The sequence below is a fragment of the Leuciscus leuciscus genome (genome assembly GCF_965113295.1).
Source record: "Leuciscus leuciscus genome assembly, chromosome: 4".
Classification (NCBI taxonomy): domain Eukaryota; kingdom Metazoa; phylum Chordata; class Actinopteri; order Cypriniformes; family Leuciscidae; genus Leuciscus; species Leuciscus leuciscus.
In genome coordinates, this window is record NC_138728.1 from 54,787,878 (window position 1) to 54,809,795 (window position 21,918).

Sequence of the window (21,918 nt, forward strand, 5' to 3'; positions counted from 1 at the left end):
TCCTGTGACTTAATTGTATATTTAAATAACATTTTTATTTTACAGAGCGAGGACATCAGGAACTTTCTTGAAGTGGCAACAGCATTAGACCCACACTTCAAACAAAATATGGACTGTGATGATGCCGCTGTCGGTGTCGGGGACCGAATCAAGAGACAGACTCTGAGCACGAGCAGGTTATATAATGCCAGTGAAGCTCAAACATTTAAGCCCCTTTCACACAGCGCATTGAACCCGGGAAATTGCCGGCAAATTGCCGGAACGCCTTCTGTGTGAACGCAAACACGACCCGGGTTTAATGCCGGGATCGATGCCGGGTTGGGGACCTAGTAACATTGCCGTGTTCAGTCCCGGGACGCGCGCTGTGTGAACAAAAGCCGTAATAATGCCGTGTCGCAGTGATGACGCTGAAGCCGGGATCGTTCGCCAGCTGTGAAACGGTACGAAATGTGCAATTTTATGATCGAATCAGAGAAATAAATGCACAAGCGTGGTTTCGCAGCTCATAAGCAAACTGAAGACGCTGCTGAGACATTACAAGTCACATCGATGTCACGTGTCTTTCCGGGACATACACGGGTTGTGTGTGAACGCGCTCTCTGATTCCGGAAAATCACTGGCAGTGTGAATGAACCAAAATCAAATGAACCCGGGTCAAATCCCGGGTCACTTTATCCGTGTATTTTCCGGAATCTCTGTGTGAAAGGGGCTTTTATGTCTCCAATTCAGTCATTAAAATGTTTGGTCTATAAATACCAATTATGTTATCTGCAGTCAACAGAGGATGATTGTGGAGAAGGTAGTGATGTCAGAACAATGTGGTGAGAGAAAAGGCTTGAGAATGATGAAGTGGAGGAGAGATGAGAATGTAAGCACAGAAATGCTGAAATTTTAGCCTCTGCCTTTAGTAGATGTTTTTCTTTTAGTGAATAAGTCTATTTTTTGTTTTTGCAGCAACAACCTCCAAGAAAACATCCAAGAGAGTCTCCATTGGAGGAGCTTTTTGCCGATGAGGACGCAGAAAAGAGGTCATCACTACAGAGGAGGAGCATGTCCATCCAGGACCATGCAGAGAAGGAGATGCAGATGTATAAGGAGACACCACTAACCTTTACACCCGATGACCCTCTGCTGCCTGGTGGTGGAACCAGCGCATGACTTATCCTTTAATGTCAAACATAGGCTTTTCGTATTTGTGTGTTCAGGCCTCCTCTACGCCTAGTGAACGGGTCTTCTCAACTGCCCGTGACACAATCTGTGCTGAACGTTCACGGATACAGCCTGAGAAGGCAGACATGCTCATATTTCTGAACAAGAACTGTTTTTAATGCATTAAGTTTATACATGTCCAGAGAGTCCAGACCAGGGTGCAAGTTCTGCCTATATAAATCAGTTGTTTGGTCTGGTGCAGAGGCATTCCTCATTTTCTCCCACATGGGCTGCAGCTCCCAAAACTAAAACTCATATTGAATCAAAATAAAATGATCCTCTGTGAACTCAAATGAGCCTGTGACATGTTTTGACTCCATCCCACAAAGAATCGCAATCGAGAATCGAAAAGAACCGAAATCGAAAGGAAGAATCGGAATCAGAATCGTTCAAATCAAAACGATGTCCAACCCTAGTTATTACATAACCCATCACAAACGCAGTTAGCATAAAAAAAAGATTTGATTTCTACATGAGCCAATCTTTCCTCACAGCTCGTCAGGACACACATTCTCCAGCATCATCAGCAGCGCATGTGTGGTTTACTGTAGAAGAGCTCGACGCATCTGAACTCTCTGCACGTCTGATATCTTTGACCGATTTATTTTGGTTAAAAATGTAAAGTTTCTTTCTTCTGCAGCTTCAGCCATGAGGAACCCCGTCCTGTTGTCTCCAAGCAGAGGCAGAGAAACTCATCAGAGATCTCCTACGCTTGGCCCCAGGGGGGGGTGTACTTTATGTTATTCATATTTGTGTATTATAAATATTACAAAGTGCATTGTTTTATTTGAATAGCCTATATGTTAATGTGGCATTCTGTTAATGTGGCCTTTTATCATTTAAAAGTGGTAATGAATATAAATTATTAATTATAAATATGTTGCCTATTAGTAATAAATGTATTTCTAAAAGCGACAGCAAATGCGTGTTTTATTCTAGGTTCAGGAAATAAACTTCACGTGCATAAAATAACTCGCTATAACTAACAGCTGATTATCATATCTAACCCAATCAACATAATGTAATTTTAAAGATATAATCGATCACAAACGTCACACAATTAGTATTAAAGCTATATTTGTGTTATACATCCCTCAAGCACATGTTTCCTCACAGCAGCTGCTCTGGTCAGCTCGTCTCCTCCAGCAGCATCAGATTCAGCAGCGCAGGGTTTACTGTAGACTCACGCAGGAGGAGGAGTGGCCACAGCCAGCTAAAAGTAGCCTGACTTCGTCATACTCATATTCTAGTCAGAATGTAAGTCTGATACCGCTCCATAGAGATTTGATTATGGGGCGTGTCTCAACCGAACCAGGAAAAAAAAACCTCTGCACTCAATTGGATAGACCTACAACCAATCAGAGTAACTGAGTAAATGACGCATGTTCTTCATTCATATTTTCAACCAACAAAATGTCGCGGCTCTCTGTTCCTCTTTTAAAATGAATGCGCTGTCGATATCTTCTATAACAGACGCGATGGCGGAATCTACACATGATGTTTCATAAACAAAGTTCGGGAGGAGCACGTACAAATAATCAATCCAATATCAACTTGTCATCAAACATTACCATGTCTAACGTTACTGAGGAAGCACATTCACTCTGTCAACTTACCTAACACTCCTTGACAGTTTTTCAGCATCCCTCGGTCCCTCCACCACCCCGAATCCTCACTCTTGTCTTGTTCTCTCACAACCAGGAATACGGGGGGGGGGGGGGGGGGGGAGTATGGCTACCGAGCCCACAGCCCTCTCCTCGGACAGCACGTCATATACGCATTTATTCTATCTGACTTATTTGTAAGTGTGAACTCGTGAAATCTCAATTCTCCAGCTGCAGTCGTCTTTGTTGTAAACTAATTCAACCCAACCGCTCATTGGTGACGTGGGTGATTACGTAACCGCAGATCATCTGTCCATCATCGAGTAAAGCCCGCCCTGGCAATTTGATTGGCTCGGCCTTTTGGGAGCCGAGCATAATTACTCCTCAATGGACCGAACTTCCCGACCAAAAAATGTTGTGGGCGGGGTTCGGGCTGGCACCCAGGCTAAGCTAAAAGTACATGTTTACCGTGTTTGCGAGTACTTTTAGAAGAAGCAGTGGAGCAACAGAAGAGCACAGCAGATTGTAAGTGTTTTATTTTCTCATTAGATTTTAGCGCGGTTTGCCGTTGCTAGGAAACATTGTTAGCGCGGTTTGCCGTTGCTAGGAAACATTGTTAGCGTGGTTTGCCGTTGCTAGGAAACATTGTTTTGTTTGCAGTGTTTAAGGTGGCACACACACTCTCAGCAGCACTAACGTTAGACGAGGCCTTTTCTGCTTAGTGTTTTGATCGATCGTGTGGTGTATAGATACTTTTTTCATGAGCTTGTTGGTGTTAAAACTTAAAGGAGAACTCCGGTCAATTTTAACATTGAGCTCATTTTTTTGTACATTTGGAGTGCTGTCAATACAGAGAACAACAACAAAAATCGGGGTTGCCTACACCGAGTTATTCTATTTTTAAAATTTGCACCCTGTTGACTTCAATGGGCCAAGTAGTAAACCTGCTTTTAGCCTCTTGACATCCTTGATGTGTCATTACAAGTGCACAGAAAATGTGAGTGATTCCTTCAGAGTGAACACGAGTGAATCTGACTGCAGTAGATGTGAAAGATATGAATAAAAATGATGTTATTTAAGCCAGCGCAAATACCTGTGTTTACATCCTGTTTTCGGTTGAAGTCCAAAGTAGTTGATTGCCGAGTTCACGCGCATAGGTTTAGTTGCTATGATCACGCGCGTGAACTCGGATAATAGGCTGTTTTCTTCCCTGGTTTTGAGCATAGACTAAAAAATATGGACAAAGCGTCTGTGACGTCACCCATAGACTTTCTGAAGAACGGTTTTGAGGCAGGCGGGTAATCCACCGACCGTAAGTTGAAGCCGGCCGCGTGCCGCCATCTTGTAGCAGAATTTACTTGCATCCCATTGACTCCCATTCATTTTGGCGTCACTTTGACAGCGAATAACTTTACATCTGAGGCGTTTAAAGACTCCATTTGTCCATTATTTATTTCTAAAGAAACACGACAATGTATAAAGGGCTCCATTACCTTCTATGTTACGTTATGGCCCTGTAGAAACAGTTTTTGTGAAAATAGGCTAACGATTGATTCATAACCACTCGACTCTGTCGCACAGTAGAGAGATTACCGTACAGACAGGAGGAGAAGCTTGCGCGCAATCAGGGGGACGTCAATTTAAACGTACATTTTAAAATAAATACTAGATAAAAATAATTAATCAGAGTACTTACTCCTGCTTAGTCACGCCGAAGAACTCTTTGCTCAAGCTCGCCGTCTCTGCACGATTAACATTGGCAGTTTGCACGCACAGCTACTAGAAGATTTACATCTGTCAGACAGGTTGCTCACGTCATCAAGCTTAGTTTGAGCCGGTTTGAGTCTGCGCGTCAGGAACGGAAGTGCTAAAAAAATCGCTAAAAATGGGCTTCACTTGTCTCAGTTGAGTTCCAATGAGATGGCTCTGTCCACTAGGGGTGTAACGATACATTGATATGGATCGACGCATCGATATAACGTCTAACGATCCAATGCATCGATTCCACACTTAAAATATCGATATGCACCTTTATTTTGACACTCTCCACATTCTCACGTAACATCCTTCTGCCAAAGCACACATTTTCGTTTACTCGCCGACCGCCTTCCGGTGTGTCTTTATAACGTTAATCTCCTCATCTGAAAAAGACGCCTGACAAGACTGACTAAACCCTAAGTTTTTTCACAAAAGTCGGTATTGTCCGTTGTCAAGGCATCGCGAGTTCATGTTTTACAGCAGAAACAGACAAGCACTCGCACCCTTGTTGGTGAACACAACACGATAAGTCCGGTTTAGCGACTCAGCGCGCAGTAGTATTCAGGTCAGATGTCACTTTGAAAAGACGCGCTGGCTAAGAGGAGTTTCGTCAAAGCTGACTAAAAGTGATCGAGGGTGGATAATTTCAATGAACTCGTGATATCTTCTTCAGGACGTAAAAGGAAAATAAAACCTGAAACATTTTCACGGACCCTTACTAAAGCAGCTCGTTTATGAGGGAAAAGTTCACTGTATTGCGTGTACGTTATCACAACAACAAAGTTTGTCAGGCGTCTATGTCAGCTGAGGAGATTAACGTTAAGAAGATTAACCGAGTGATGTATTATTTATCATAGCAATTACTTGGTTTTGTTTGACTCAGAAAGATGAAATGTGAATGTATCTGCTCTGCTTAAAAAAACTTATAACATATTAAAGCATACTTTCAATTAACTTTAATTTAGTAATTTACCTGTATTTTTTAAGTTATTATTATTATTAATCAAAACAACCCAGCTGCAGTTTGATTGATATTACTTGGAATGCATAATAATAATAAAAAACATGATTTATGAAAATGAACAAGAACGGAGAACTTGCAAATGACCTCTTCTGTTATAAGTGTCCCAATTGGGAGAGGGTGTGCAATTTTCAAAGAGTTTAATTAAACGTTCATGTTATATATTTTGATTGCATTTGTGAGTTAATGAAAACGTAACTGGTTGTGTGAACATAATATCTAAATATCGATTAATCGATCGATATAGCCCTGAATCGAATTGTATTGTAGAATTTTTTGAAGTATCGGCAAATATCGTATCGCTGGCTGAGAGAATCGATATCGTATCCTGATGAACTGTCCGATTTACACCCCTACTGTCCACTTCTTATACTGTCTATGTTTTGAGGCTGTTTATGGGGGGTATGGGTGGCGCCATCTTGGAAAATCTTGGGAAATCCTAACCCCGCCCACCTTCTGGCCAATCCATATATGGGTAAAGGACGCGAGCCCAGTTATTCTGCTAATGGAGCAGCGCGCGTCACTCAGCTCGCTCTGCTGCTCCGGTTATCTCTGTATATTTTAGGCAAAAATAAAACGAAATATGTTATAAAACACCACACTAACTCTTTTCGTTTTCATTTAAAGAAATCTTAAACATTACAGCCACACAAATGTGGTTCAGGCAACGCGTATTGATTATATTCACTGCATATAACGTTTGCCTATTTATAACAAAACGAAATATAAAACACAACCCTGCTTCTTTTCGTTTAAATATAATATAAAAATATTAAACATTTTAATATGGTCCAGGCAATATGTGCATTTGTACTAAACCAGCGTTTCCCAACCGGGGAAATGTGTAAAAAAAACCAACAACTTATACACACTGCTTAAATGCAGAGAGTTTTGACCGCAAAAGATGAGGTAATTTGATCGGATGTCATGTAGCCTGTTTACAGCATTTTACCTGATAGAAATGCATGCTCAGTTTAAATCTCTTTTTAAGGTGAGGTAGTTTTAAAGGAACGGCAAAATTCAGGATTTTGTTCCCGCACCCCCTTCTGTCACCTCACGTACCCCAGTTTGAGAACCACTGCCTTTACATATCTTTGTAAAGCGACCTTGGGTGTTGGAAAGGCGCTATATAAATAAAAATAATAATTATTATTATTATTATTAACCACCCAAACACAATTTAACACAAACTGCATGATACCAGTGCTCTGTGAAAAAGTCAGTAATTATTTAATGCCATATTACAAGGCTATAAATTGCACAAACTTTCCATTTGCATTTGAAATTGAATTCACTTCATTCAGTCCGATAACTGTCCATGCCGGATCTGTCCCCGTTGTTTTAAAATGTAATCACGGAAAGCAAAACAAGGCATTAGCATGACCGCATCCAGCTAGCCAGGCCGATAGACCGCTATCTGATGGAGATAGGCGCGCATGAGCGCGGGCGCGGGCGGGCACGCGCAGCTTAGGGCGCTAAATAGAAGCGCCCATAGCTGACTAGATTAGAGCTCGCTGATTGGCTACAGTTTATGTCAAACATGTATATCTTATCAGCAATTGGCTAAGCTGCTCCACAGACCCGCCTCTGTGGGGCGATTGACTCCAGCGCCCTGAGCTGATGAGACGTGCACGCTGGTGGAGGAGACGTGTTGAAAAGCAGACATTTTTATTTTCTATCATATTTTTCACATATACTGGGGTGAATTTAATATCTCAAACACACAAATACTGACAATTTGTATGTATGATTTATGTATATATTTACTTATTTAATGAGTGTGGCTCATAAACTGGTCTGGCTCATGGGGGGGGGCGGCGCCCTAGCGCCCTCTATTGGTCAGCCGCCCCTGCAAACAATAGCTTTATTTGAAAAACTAAAATCATAATTTGTATTTTCCTGAAACCCTTCTGATGTCACTTGCATAATAATTTGTAACACAGTGTATATAGAGATGTAATCATACCGATAAAAGATTCAGACACATAAAACACATTATTTGTTTAGTTGTTACAAGTCGAAAAGAAAGAAACCAATCAGGTATTATTAAAGAAAGTAAAAGAAAAAAATGGTGTTATAACAGAATTAATTATTTGCAAAGATCACAAGCCCAGTTAGAGTGTTTTGCCTTCTCAAAGTCAGGAGGACTCATGTTGAGGCATTTCACATGAAACCAGTGTTGGCATGCATGACATTAAATCAAAAAAATAAATAAAAATAATATATAATTAAAGGGATAGTTCACTTCAAAATGAAAATTCTGTCATCATATACTCACCCTCAAGTTGTTTCAAACCTGTATGAATTTCTTTCTTCTGCTGAACACAAAAGAAGATATTTTTTCATACTATGGAAGTCAATGGGACCAGTTAATTGTTTGGTTACTGACATTCTTCAAAATGATCTTCCTATGTAATTTTCATTTTGAAGTGAACTAACCCTTTAAGTTGAAAGTACTTACCCAGTCAGTTGTTGGACCACCTCCAAGGGGTTGTGTCAAACCGCAAAAGCACGACACTCGTCCTTTCTGAACAATAGAAAGTGTATAGATATTAAAATAGTAACAGACAATAACAGTTTCATGGTGTCTTTTTGTTCCCATTCATGTCCATCACCTGAGGCTGTGAGGATTTCCTCAGCCATCTTCTGACGCAGCTCCTCCATGTTGGTCACAGAAGAATTGCTGTCCAAGTGGGAGGGAACTTCAGGGAAACTATTGACAACCTCCCATGCCATCTTTGAACAATAGTTGTAAGTGTAAGAATGAATGGTATTTAGTGTCTCAACTATAAGGTTGATTTTAGAAAAAAAAACACCTGCATAACAAACACACCACAGCTGTATGCATCTCGCTGGATTGTACGCTTAATTGTGGCCCCTCTCCACTCAATCTCCACCCACTCTTTTTTTTCATGCCTCATTCTGAAGTATTGACTTTGATAAATATATGACACAGTTCGGGGTAATACAGTTAAAGTGATTGGAAGTAATGAGAGCTGGGCTTAATGCTTTTATTTAAGCATTGTGTTTTACCTAAATCTGATTGCAGCTTGTTTAGAGTCATTCTCTTCATCAGTTCCTTGTGGATTAATAAGAAACATCTGACTGGAAGATGCATGTAGATACTGGAAAAAAGAGAGAAACCCATTTAAAATGTCAGTTCAGCTTTGACCACATAGCCATAAAGAAGGACTTATTGGTATTTTGAAAGCTTTCACCAAAAACTCCCAGTGGTTATCATCCACATTCAGGAAACTGATAACTGCGTGATACTTTCCAAAGTCCACCTGAAATGTTCGACAATTTCACATTAGTAAATCTTTTTAAACAAGCGTTTCAAATCTTCAGTGTATAACAATACAATGATACCTTCCGCAGACTCTGTCTACACACTGCATCTCTCTCTTTGGTCATGATCACTTGAGCAGTGTAATGGTTGAGGAGGTAAATGCCACTGTCTTTGCCCATTCTGTTGAGTACGGTTTGGAAGTAGCATTCAATTATCTTGATGAAAAGAGCAAATGTACGAAACATGCATATTAGACAAAGGTAACTGACAGCTTTTCAGATGTGCACAATATGTATGGTGTACTTTGGTGATTTAAATCATGCCAATTTTAAATAATAATAGCCCATGAATATTCTTGCCTCTCCCACAAGCCACTGGTGAGGTTGCAGAGTTTTGAACTCTGAGTGATGGATGGTGTACGTGGTCTTCTTTTCTGCCGACGACACAACAGCAACCACAACACTTCACAGTCTTTTCTGGACCAAAGGTATTCGATCTGCAAATTAGATTTTTATTGTAAGAAAGATGTTAAATTAATTGCAAATATTTTTTTAAATATATAATATGAAGTAATACCTCAGTAGTTATGTCCTCAGATGTCTGTTCTGGTTGATCAGGCTCAGTATTGTCCTTGTATTTTGGCTCATGTTTTGCTTTGGTCGACAGGTCCATTGGTGTATCTGTATTGACTTTGGTGTTTTCCATCTGGCTGGTGTTGATGCTGATGTCTTTGTTTTCTGGACTTTGTGATGGCTTTGGCAGTATATAAGGTGGGTCAAAGTATTTTGTCCTATGTTTGTGATGTTTTCTAGATATTTTCTTTGCCCACTCTTCTTTCTGGCAGAAGAAGTTGTCTTTCGGTTGTGGATCACGGCAAGGCAGTGACAGATTGTTGTTAATTATGTGTTCTCTGTATCTGCCTTGTAGGGATCCATACATTTTGTGGATAAAGTCAGCAGGACGCAGGAACTCTTTTGTTAGAAGGATGCTCTGTTTGACACCCCAAGACCACTCTTCCACACTGCAGTTCGTTTCCCTGGGGTTGGATTGTTGGCTGACTGTAGCTGTGCTGATTTCAGAAAACCGGCTTAGATCCCAAAGAAGCACTCCACTCCAGAGGGGGAAATGCTCATGTAGGTGTTCATGAGGACGTCAATAAGCTCTGGACAGAAAACGTTTTTTTTTTGTGTGTTGCTACCAAGGGTTAGGCTCTTGACCCTTTCCAAAATGGCACTAAACACTGATTTGAACGGCGATCTATCACACACAGGGGTTGCAATTTGTGGTGTTTCTGTGGCCTCTGGCTTTGTTTCTGACTCATTGATTTTTATTGTCGTCTTCATTATTCTCAGGTCCAGGGAAGCTTTGGCTGCATTCACCACATCTGTTTCCTCTGGCGATGTTAACAGCACACACATATCCTCGAATACAGTCATTGCCTCTTCTAGATGTGTGCTGTTTAACAACAAGGCAAAGCAGTAGGTAGCGTACTCTTTTACAGCCTTGCTGTCGGTGTTTCTTGAAAATGCCTGGCTCACTGCCTTTATAATATGGGAAGAGCAAAGATGTAAAACACTGAAATGATGATCACCACTGTTTACTGTGTTTGAAACAATTCGGTGTGCTCTCTGCAGATACGTCAAAATGTTTTCTTTGTTGAATGCCAGCCGGACACATGACATTAATCCCCAGCTGAAGTCAGTCTCCACTTGATGTACCTGGCATGATGTTATCTGACCAAGGGCCCTTAATGTTCCCATTAGCCAATATGTCAAGGTAGGAATTGAGTGCTGATTTGTTAGGAGCTCACTCACAGGAAGCGTGGCGTGTGTTTCCCCATTCCCGGCAGTACAAGAGCATAGTAGAGCACTCTCTTGGGCTGAGCGGGAATGCGTGAGGTGACACTACCAGTGCCATCCAAGTGAAGTGCTACTGTTGTTGTTTTTTTCAGATGCTGGGCTAAAATGTGCAAACCGCATTGTGTGTACATGTATACAGCAAAAGGGTCCACCTGCAGATGTTGTAGGTACCCAGCAGTCTCAGCACATTCAGATGTAGCACATTCTCTCATTATCTTTTGTGTAAGCACCAGCTCCATGATTATGTCGTCATGTAGCCTGGTGCTTTTTTTTCAGTTCACTGGATATCACCCTTAACACGTCTTTAGTTAAGCATCGTGAGATATTGCCTGCCACAATCTCTTCTGATGGTGATTTTCTTAGGGCTTGATAGTAGTAATTGCTCACACCATGTTGAATGCTTTTAGCAATTTTTCCCCTTCGGAAATATTTGGCCTGTCTGAATTTTTTGTCACTTTTCTTGTGTGTTATGTCTCCTTTACGGGCTACAAAGACAGTAATTTTATTTTTAGATTTTGTTGGGGTTTTTTATTGTAAAAGTAAAGACTGCTGCACAGCCTTTAAAGGTGCAGGTGGCACGTGCTGTAAAGAAAGGCAGGGATCGTTTCAGACTATTTTTGCATTTAACATGTTGGTACTTAAAGCACAGCACACAACAAGGACTGATCTTTGTGAATTCTTTGTACAGGACATCTGTCCATGGTCTCTGGAGTTGGTTTGACCCATGCAGTGGCTTTATTTTTTCACACCTCTCCCATTTTATTTCCAAACTGATTTTTTTTTTTTTGGGCCTGGTGTTGTGGCCCTCCACTCTATGTTGTTTCTGTCATGTTCATTTTCATGTTCATTTTCATGTTCTGGTTTCTGTTCCTGTTTTTCTTCCTCTTCATTTTCAGAATATGTGGACACTGAAACCAAGTCACTCTCCTCACTTTCTGACTTCAAATCCACACCATTTGTATTTATTTCTGAGTTACATGTATGTTCATCATCATTTTCAGTACACTTTTGCTCTTCTAAAACAATGTGTTCTGTCTGGTCATTTTGTTGTTGTCTGGTCTCATCCTGGTGATGGACTTCTTGTCCATCTAAAAATGTAATTATTATTATTAGTAGTAGTAGTAGTATTTCAGTATAATTCGACCAATTGTAATGTTTTAAACCTACACTACCATTCAAAGTTTGGGGTTATTAAGAATTTATTTATTTTTTTATAACTGTTTTCAACATAGATATTAATAATAAATGTTTATTGAGCTGCATATTAGAATGATTTTCTGAAGGATCATGTGACACTGAAGACTGGAGTTATGATGCTGAAAATTCAGATTTGATCATATAAATGAAATAAATGCAGCCTTAGTGAGCATAAGAGACTTAAGAGACAAAAGAGAGCATAAAATCTTACCGATCCCAAACTTTTGAAAGCCAGTGGATGTAGTTGCATTATATTTGCTGCATTAAGTGAAGTACACATCATATGATTTGTAAATGGGTATTTCACACAAAAATGAAAATTGTCAACATTTAATAGTAGGGGAAAAAAATATGGAAGTCATTGGCTACCAACAACTGTGTGGTTACAACATTCTTCAAAATATCTTCTTTTGTTTTCAACAGAAGAAATAAACTCATACAGGTTTGGAACAACTTAAGGTTGAGTAAATGATGACAGTCATTTTTGGCAGAACTAACCCTTTAACATTGGATAAATAAAGGGCATTTAAAGGGCAAATAAAGTTGGTAAATTTATACAAGATGCGAGCGGTGATAGAGTGGATCTATGTTGGTCAATCCATCTGAAGTGCCCCAACCGGGGTCAGCTCTATGTTCCCACGACCCTGTGTTCCCACATTTCTAAGATTTTTTTTTTTTGCTGAAAATTTTGATAATTAGGCCCTATGTTCCCACAGTCCGATGTTCTCTCATTTAACTATGTCCCCTCTGAAGGGTAGGTTTTAGTGCTTGTGCTGGTACAGGGATAGCCCAATAACATCCCAGACAAGTCTCCCTCCTGTGAGGGGTAGGTTTAGGTATGTTAGGGTTAGGGCTGTGGGAACATAGACATGCTCCCCTTCAACCAAGATTGCTGCTTTTTTCCATTTAATTTGAACATCCATTTGTGTTGGAAATGCAAAACCACCAGTTTTTTATTTATATTTTTTTGGCAAAATCACGTCCGACAGCCGCACCATCAGCACCGGTGCTCCACAGGGATGTGTTCTCTCACCACTGCTCTTCTCCCTGTACACAAATGACTGCACCTCTAAAGACACCTCTGTCAAGCTCCTGAAGTTTGCGGACGACACTACTGTTATCGGACTCATCCGGAACGGTGACGAGTCTGCGTACAGACAGGAGGTGGAGCAGCTGGCTCTTTGGTGCAGTTATAACAACCTGGAGCTGAACACGCTCAAAACAGTGGAGATGATCGTGGACTTCAGGAGAAACCCCCCTGCACTCCCTTCACTCACCATCATGGACAGCACTGTGACTGCAGTAGAGTCATTCAGGTTCCTGGGCACCACCATCTCTCAGGATCTGAAGTGGGACACTCACATAGACTCTATTGTGAAGAAAGCCCAACAGAGACTGTACTTCCTGCGTCAGCTGAGGAAATTCAACCTGCCACAGGAGCTGCTCGTACAGTTCTACTCAGCTGTCATCCAGTCCATCCTCTGCACTTCCATCACCGTCTGGTTCGGCTCTGCTACCAAAACCGACCTCCGTAGACTACAGCGGTTAGTTCGGACTGCTGAGCGAATCACTGGCACTACCCTTCCCACACTCAAAGTACTGCACTCATCCAGAGTGAGTAAAAGGGCTCGCAAAATCACTCTGGACCCGTCACACCCAGCACACTTTCTGTTTGAACTGTTACCGTCTGGTCGACGCTACAGAGCACCGAGCACAAAAACAACCAGACACAGGAAAAGTTTCTTTCCCCAGGCCATCTACCTCATGAACACTTAATGTTCCCCTACTGTGGAACAAACATGTGCAATACTTCCCTCAGACATTTCATTATAGCACCTTATAACTTTATATATATTTATAATTTATAATCTTTTTATTTTTATTTTATTTTTTCTATTTTTTATTTATACCTATGTTACTTGTCTTGTCACTTTATATTGTATGTGTACTGGAAGCTACTGTCACCAAGACAAATTCCTCGTATGCGCAAGCATACTTGGCAATAAAGCTCTTTCTGATTCTGATTCTGATATTTGGATTGGTGTAACTACAGTGGCCATGTTTGTGTCCTGATGCACAACAAATTTTAGTTACAAAGACATGTATGGAAACCCCAGTATCTTACAAAAACAGATCTCTACAGCAGTGGCGTGCACAGACCTCCGCTGGGGCAGGGGTGAAATCGTGTTCCCCATGGAGTGGGGGTGCTGGGTTCCCCGCCCAGTGGAAATTGCTGGAAGTTTACAGCAAATTGGTTCACCTGCAGTTGTTGCAGATAGCCAGCAGTCTCTGGACAATCAGTAGTAGTACATTCTTTACCTTCCCCCTAGGTTTAAATCGTGTACGGCATTGTGACTGAAAGGGCACTTTTTACTATTAGTGATTAAAGGGGGGATTAAAGTTTCTGTCCTGAAATGGTCTGCTTGCACACTATACTTCTGTATGCTTCCTCATCCTAAAAACCTCACATTATAAATTGACATTAAAAGTCACTCTTGATCAATTAATTTGGATATAATGTCTAAGTAACAACACTGCAAGTTCTTGTACCGGTATGCTGTATTTCTTTAAGAGTGTTTGGACTATCCTGAGCTGAGGTTTACCTTACATTGAGATATACCTAAAATGTGTTGTGTGTCATGACACAAAGTCAGCCACTGTGGTTAAACAAAGTAAAACACTGGTGGTTCTGCAATACCAAATACATAGAGGTAATTGTGCAACACACTTTACAATTTTGGACCTCTTGATTTAAGTATATGCCAGTAAAATAGCCTCAAGCTCACCACACCTGTAATACCCCTAGTCATTCTTTCAAAACTTGATTCAATTTTATTTATTTTTTTTCATTATTTTTTGTTTACACATATTTATTGTTTCTCAACACAAGAATATTGTAACTTGTAATGAGAAATTTTTATTTAATCACACACGATCACGGTTAAATTTAATGTATTTGTAGCAAGTTTATGTATAAGACAATGATCCACTTGTAACACTTGATTATGAAAACTATCAATAAAGCAAAGCAATTTAACACTCTCCCTTACCTTCACAAAGGACTTCAGTACGTATACCTCGCCAGTTGTTCTTCCATATCATGCTCAACCATTTGCACAGTTTGTCATAGAACACTATTTATTTTCAGTGAGCTTATGCATTTCTTTAAATATCAGTATAGTATACCCTGTGCTGGGATTCTGTGAATGTTCAACATGTTCTTCTAGGAACCAGCAACAACACACACAATCTATATTAGGAAAAACGTCTATGTATTTTACACACATTTATTTGCACATCTGAATCTCAGTAGCATTGTTTTTGCATCACTTATGACAGCTAAACAAACTGAAAGCAGTTATTTTAACAATATAACACTATTTGAATTGAATTTTGGGTTTGAATATTAATGTTTTTACTCTAAATTTAAAACTTCTTTGTCTTAATAACATTAGGCTACTATTACAACACATTTTATTCTTCCCAGTGTATAACTTCCCAATGTATAACATTTACGGTGTTTTTACCGTGTGTGTGTGTGTGTGTGTGTGTGTACAGTTTAAACACATTTTTTTTAAGAGTAAAGCATATATGGATGGAACAATTGAGCGTTTTTCCTCTGTTTTGTACTTTTTAGACGGTCCCTATCTGCTGTTTTACATTACAAAATGTATAGGTTGTGATACAGTAAAGCTGATTAAAACACACAAACTACACTGGGTGTTCTCGTCTACGTTTTAAAACAGTTCGAACACAACCTGTTTTTCGTTCTTATGCCAAATCGTTATTGATGTATTGAAGTGGTTCGGAGCTGAATCTCTGACACATGTCAAATGTCAAACCAACTTTATATTGGTAGGAGGTTTAGTGTAGATGCAGCCCGGCCCTGTGCAAAGCCTCTGAGCACTGGAACACACAAACAGAGGAGAGCAGAACCACAGACACAAAGCAAATGACAAACAACATTTAAGATCAGTCAATATCAAATAACAATAAAGCACAATATAAATCTGAAATATACAAGAAACAGTGGCTGGTCTGCCCCTTAAACAATAAAGGAAACATGCATGTTAGTACACATCAGTGCAGCCACAATATAAAACCACCAAACAGAACATAGCCTACTTTAGCCAAAGTACAACTGCAACACAGTTACCCAATCTCAGCTCTCAATCCCCAGACATGATTGATAAAGGTACTATAAAACAAGAGAAGAGATTACCACATCAAATACATTTGTATATTAACTGCATCAAACTCATAAACGATCGGTCTTAAAGTGTATACTGCGTTCACCATTATTCAGCACTCCAGCACGGCCGTCAGCCCGTTGAAGGAACCGCAGCAATACATGTGTGTCTGCCTCATTTCCCAGACAGAGAATAAAACCTCTTAAATAATCAGCCTAAAAGAAGAAGATATAACATAAAGATGGAATTGGAGTCACTCCACGCAAACAACCCACACAACTAAACACATACCTGTATGAAAGGGTACAGCGGCTGCACGTTGAGCTCAGCAAACACACGCCAGAACTGCAGGAAAACCTCCACCTGTTGCTGTCAGAACCCTTTATGCGGTCTTAGTGATGAACTAGCACCTGCACCTGACACTGAGTGCTGGCCAGTCTCCTCCCATAGTAATATTACAGAAAACATGCTTGTTTCCTCACGGCACTTTCACAAAGGTAAGGTATTATTATCAGAGCTGTGACACCACAGGGAGCAATATCTTTCATTTCAAAAGGGTGGGGTGGTGGCGTGAGTGACGAACAGGTGCCAGAGGACTGTGGTGTTCTTCATCAGCTGCTCCCTGGAGACTTGGTGCTGTGTGGGTTCGACATCAGGGACAGCGCTGGACTGATGTGTGCTGGAGTGGAAACGCCCGCCTTCACACGAGGCCGCTGTCAGTTGGATGCGAACAGGGGGGCAGCGTTTCATATTATGTTGAAGCTTCCCCGGGCGCCGCCATTGGCTATCAGACCATCACCTGCTGTTAGCATCCCATTGACTCCCATTCATTTTGGCGTCACTTTGACAGCGAATAACTTTACATCTGAGGCGTTTAAAGACTCCATTTGTCCATTATTTATTTCTAAAGTAACACGAAAATGTATAAAAGGCTCCATTACCTTGTATCTTACGTTATGGCCCCGTAGAAGCAGTTTTTGTAAAAGTAGGCTAACGATTGCGTCATACCCACGCGACTCTCTGTCGCACAGTAGAGAGATTACCGTATGGACAGGAGGAGAAGCTCGCGGGCAATCGGGAGGACGTGGAGGCAAAATGGCAAAGTAATTAATCAGAATACTTAGCAAAAGTTTCTCCTGCTGCTAGCTCATGGACAGCTCCTACTCACACTCTCCGTCTCTGCAAGTTTCAGAAGGGAATGATTCAGATTTCTCATGCCACAGCCACTAGAAGACAGACGGGTTGCTCACGTCACATCTACGTCGTCAAGCTCAGTTTGAGTCTGCGCAGTACGCTCGACCATCAGGAAGTTTGTGCTTCTAATTGACTTCACTTGCCTCCGTTGAATCCAATGGGGTCGCTGTGTCCAGTTTATATACTGTCTATGGATGCGAAGGACATGGAAGACACCAGGAAGATAGCGCACCTCAGGGTTCATGAGGAGAGGGTAACTGGTTGTGTTCGCGGAAAGTACAGCATATTGAACGACACAATTCCACTGAGCATGGCGGTTCCCTGCGAAGGAGAAGACATGCTCTGACTAGACAAGATTGTGTGTGTGTGTGTGCTGTGCTCTGACTAACATGTGCCCCAGTGTTGTTATGAAAAGCTGAACTAGTATTATTGTCATTGTCACTGTTATATTGCTGTATGAAGACTGCAGCTCATCTTATTGTTAGAAGTTTGGGGAATATATTATTGCAGTTGTTTAGATAAAAATTCACAGTAACAATATATTGTGCAACATGAAATTGATGTATTCATAGTTATGATGAGACATGTTGTGTATCTCTCTCTCTCTCTCTCTCTCTCTCTCTCTCTCTCTCTCTCCCTCTCTCTGTTTTCTCTTGTTTTTGGCGAGTAAGGGAGTCAGTTTAGTGTCTGTATTTTTTGTTTAAACTTTTTCTTTTGACCCAACCCTGAACTTAATTTGCTTCTTTTTGATATTTTGTGCTTTATATTTTTGTTCACTTGTTTCAAAATAATTAAAAGAAAAAAACAAGAAGGCAGGTGTGACGAATGTATTGATGTCATTCTCCTGGACCCTAGACCTGGGACGTAACGCACAATAAGAACATGTGTACAGAACATGGATTAGTAAACAATAAGAACAAGTGCAGAACATGTAAGTAAACAAGTAAAAAATAAATAATATTACATCAAATTAATAAAATTTCATTTGAAAGTATGTACAGTACGAACAATATAAGTTATTTTTTCCATAAGGATACACAGACAATATGACATTTTTATATATTTAATATTTATATATATAATATTTTAATATTTGACAAAGAGGGGGTGAGCCTGGGAGCGAATCATTGCAATACAATCAACACAATACAATGTGTTTATATATGTTTATCTGTGTTTAGTCCCTCTCGGCAGCACTTTGTTGGACTGCTTACAGCTGCAACACCGACCAACACACAACAGTGCCTAAACACGTCCGCCTGTGTGTGTGCAGGAGCACAGAGCCTCGGTCCGCTGGCCGAAGGTGCCTCCTCACTAAGCCCCACACACCGGAGATGGAGCCACTGAGCTACACAGTTCTCAGTGTCACATGCTACCATGACTGATCCAGTCCTTCAGGACCTCTATAGAGACACCAGAGTTTGTTCTTCTTCTGTAGAGCCGTTCCCTTGGCCTGGATGATGTCATAGGGGGATCTGTGCTGCGAGATGTCTGCCAGACTCCTGTTAAAGGCTGGACATGTGGTGCTGTGGAGGCTGCCCTAGTGTAATGGTGACACACACACTTTCAGAAAGAGCTCCTGTGCTTTAGCTAAACACATGCTCCAAAAACCCGCATCAACTACAACACAGTCCATCACAGTCCACACTACAAAGGCACAGAACTTTGACTCAGTCACAGAGATCTGTGTTTGCACTTGGCTGTAATATTGATGTGTCTTCTTCAAGATAATTTTACCATCAGTTACCTGGAGGTAGAAACTCTTGTCATCCGCACAGGCTTGTAGGATATGTGGGTGTTGCAGAGCTTAAACGTGCACTTGACTTCCAGACAGCCTTTTTCACAACAAGTGCAGTGGATGATTGATACACAGTTTTGGTCAAAAACAGTGACGAACTGGATGAAGTTATTAAATGTATTGGAGCATTTTCTGGAATCTCTGGATTAAAGATTAATAGTCTACTTTATTCTCTCTTAAAGATTGTGTGTTGAAATAAATTTGTGGGATATCAATTAAAGACAATACCACATACCTTGGGATAATGGTGTGTAAAGATTTGATTCAAAGAAGCCGGTTACATTTTGAGCCTATTATTGAGAAAATTAAAAACAGATTCAATATGTGGCATATGAGAGATCTGTCCCTAAATGGATGTATTCTACTTTCAAAAGCAGAAGGGATCTCAAGGTCTGTTTATATATCTATGTCGGCTAATGTTCCTAATAATGTTGTCAGGGAATTAGATAAGATTCTTCATGATTTTATTTGGAGGAAGAAAATACACTCTTCACGGAAAGATATTCTAAAAAATAATAGAGACTTTGGTGGCCTTGAAGTTTTACATTTTACAGATCTCAATAATGTGATTAAGATAAAATGGATAATCGAATTTATTAAAAATAAAGATAGTGTATGGAATGCTTTCCCAAATTACATATTTAACTCTTTGTGTGGCATTAATTTTCTTTTAAAATGTAATTTCTCAGTTGAAAAAATCCCAGTTAAACTGGCAAGCTTTCATAAGCAGGCACTGCTGGCTTGGCAATTAATCTATAAACATAACTTTTCACCACATCGATACTTTATATGGAATAACAAAGATATCTTGTACAAAAAAAAGTCAATCTTTAATCAGACATGGTATGACAATGGAATTCTTTCTGTTAATCAGTTGCTTAATGAACAAGGTTTACTTTTAACATATTCTGAATTTCTCAACAAATGTATGATTCCTGTGAGGCCAAAAGAATATGCTATTATTTTTGATGCAATCCCTGGCAGAGTTGTATCTCTACAGTCATGGTCAAAATTGATGGCACCCCTGATAAATATGATAAAAAATGGCTGTAAAAAATAAATCTGCATTGTTTATCCTTTTGATCTTTCATTCAAAAAATTCACAAAAATCTAACCATTCATTGAAGTAAAATAATTAACAATTATGGCCAGCGTGTTTTGGAGAAAAACATTTATTTTATAATGTGATTTACCCCCCACTTTCAGTTCTTTTACTTCAATGAATGGTTAGATTTTTGTGAATTTTTTGAATGAAAGATCAAAAGGATAAACAATGCAGATTTATTTTTTACAGCCATTTTTTATCATATTTATCAGGGGTGCCATCAATTTTGACCATGACTGTATTACGAAATCCTGGATTCTATCCTATAAATGTTGAGTGTCAAACCAGTTTTTGTAGTGATACAATACTTATTGGGGATATTAATAGATAAATGCAGTAACAAATATATTAGAATATATTTTAAAAACAAACTATTTGCCTTGTTCAACAGTGTTTTGGTCTACTAAATATGAAAATATTAACTGGAAAAGAGTATGGATAATAATAAAATTAGAGAGGTATCCTATAAAATTGTACACAGAATTTACCCTGACAAGGAGTTGCTTGAACGTTTCCAATTAAATATTGAATATTTATGTGAATTTTGTGGCAATGCCAAATAATCTGTGACTCATCTTTTTTTATATATATATATTCAAAAATGTTTTGGTCGGATGTTTCAAATTTCATTTCTAGGTTGTTTGGAACATGTTTACAAATTGATCTGTATGATGTAGTATTTTATTTTTTTGTACAGGACAATGTTGTTTCCAGAAGTACGATGTGCTTCCTTATACAACTTTTTATTTTACTTTGAAAATATCACATTCATGTGAATGTTTTTTACTAAAACTAAGCCAAGCTTTGAACATTTTATAAAAGAGATTAAACAATATGGTACTACATTAGATCAAATTAAGAGCAAAAAAGCAAGAAAGACCTATGAAGCTTTTTGTTACTTTAAATTATTGTAATTTTACCCCTGGCATGACCTACTTTATTTTACATATTCTTATGTATGTTATTTTCTACTTGTTGTGAGGTGTATATGCATGTACAAATCTTTGTATATTTTTTGTTGCATTAAAAAATAAAATAAAATTACACTTGGTCTCAGAGATGTGTGTGGACATGTAACTGCATTGCCTGAGGTGTTGTGAAGTCTTTCAGAGGGAGTGCTAGTGCCAGACACACACAGATACTTTTACTAAAGTGGGGAGCATTGGCCTTATGAATTCCCCACAAGAACAGTGTCTGTTAGATTCTGCTTCAACGATTGCTTGGTCAGAGGATTCAGAGGCTCATCTGTAATCTCCTGAAGAGGCTTCAATGCCTTGTTCACTGACTCGAGGACCTCAGTGTCCCGCAGATGTCGTGTTCTCTGAGAGAACTGGTGACAGATCCCTCTGCTGTTCCAGTATCCTTCCCATCATTTGCTGTTTAGTGCCTCATCGTGTTGAACACTCTGTGATCAGATCATGTTCTGGCAGGTTAAGAACCTCCAGCCGTTTGCACATTCCTACCGCATGACTGATGCGTGTGTCCCCTTTAACAGCATTCAACCTCAGCATAACCTCCTCACTATGGAGTTTGGGGATCAGAATGTAGCTGTTAAATTCTGCTTCAATGATAATTATGTAATAAGCTTAAGTCTACAGAAATAAACAATGTTAATTAAATGCTACATAACCCAGTTACGTAGAAGTATCCTTCCCATCATTTGCTGTTTAGTGCCTCATCGTGTTGAACACTCT

At 39.8% G+C, this 21,918-nt stretch overlaps 3 long non-coding RNA genes across 4 annotated transcripts in view; 1 reads left to right on the plus strand and 2 right to left on the minus strand.

The window, feature by feature from the left end:
- LOC309497139 overlaps positions 1-21,918 on the minus strand; it is a 549,185-nt gene that overhangs the window by 90,628 nt on the left and 436,639 nt on the right. The window lies entirely within an intron of this gene.
- Positions 14,938-16,515, minus strand: LOC309497148. Its single transcript, XR_014205425.1, has 3 exons — positions 16,419-16,515; positions 16,234-16,342; positions 14,938-16,135 (listed from the first exon to the last, which is right to left on the minus strand). It is a non-coding gene; the product is annotated as an uncharacterized lncRNA (long non-coding RNA).
- LOC309497144 lies at positions 16,445-19,288 on the plus strand. Its single transcript, XR_014205421.1, has 2 exons — positions 16,445-18,252; positions 18,503-19,288. It is a non-coding gene; the product is annotated as an uncharacterized lncRNA (long non-coding RNA).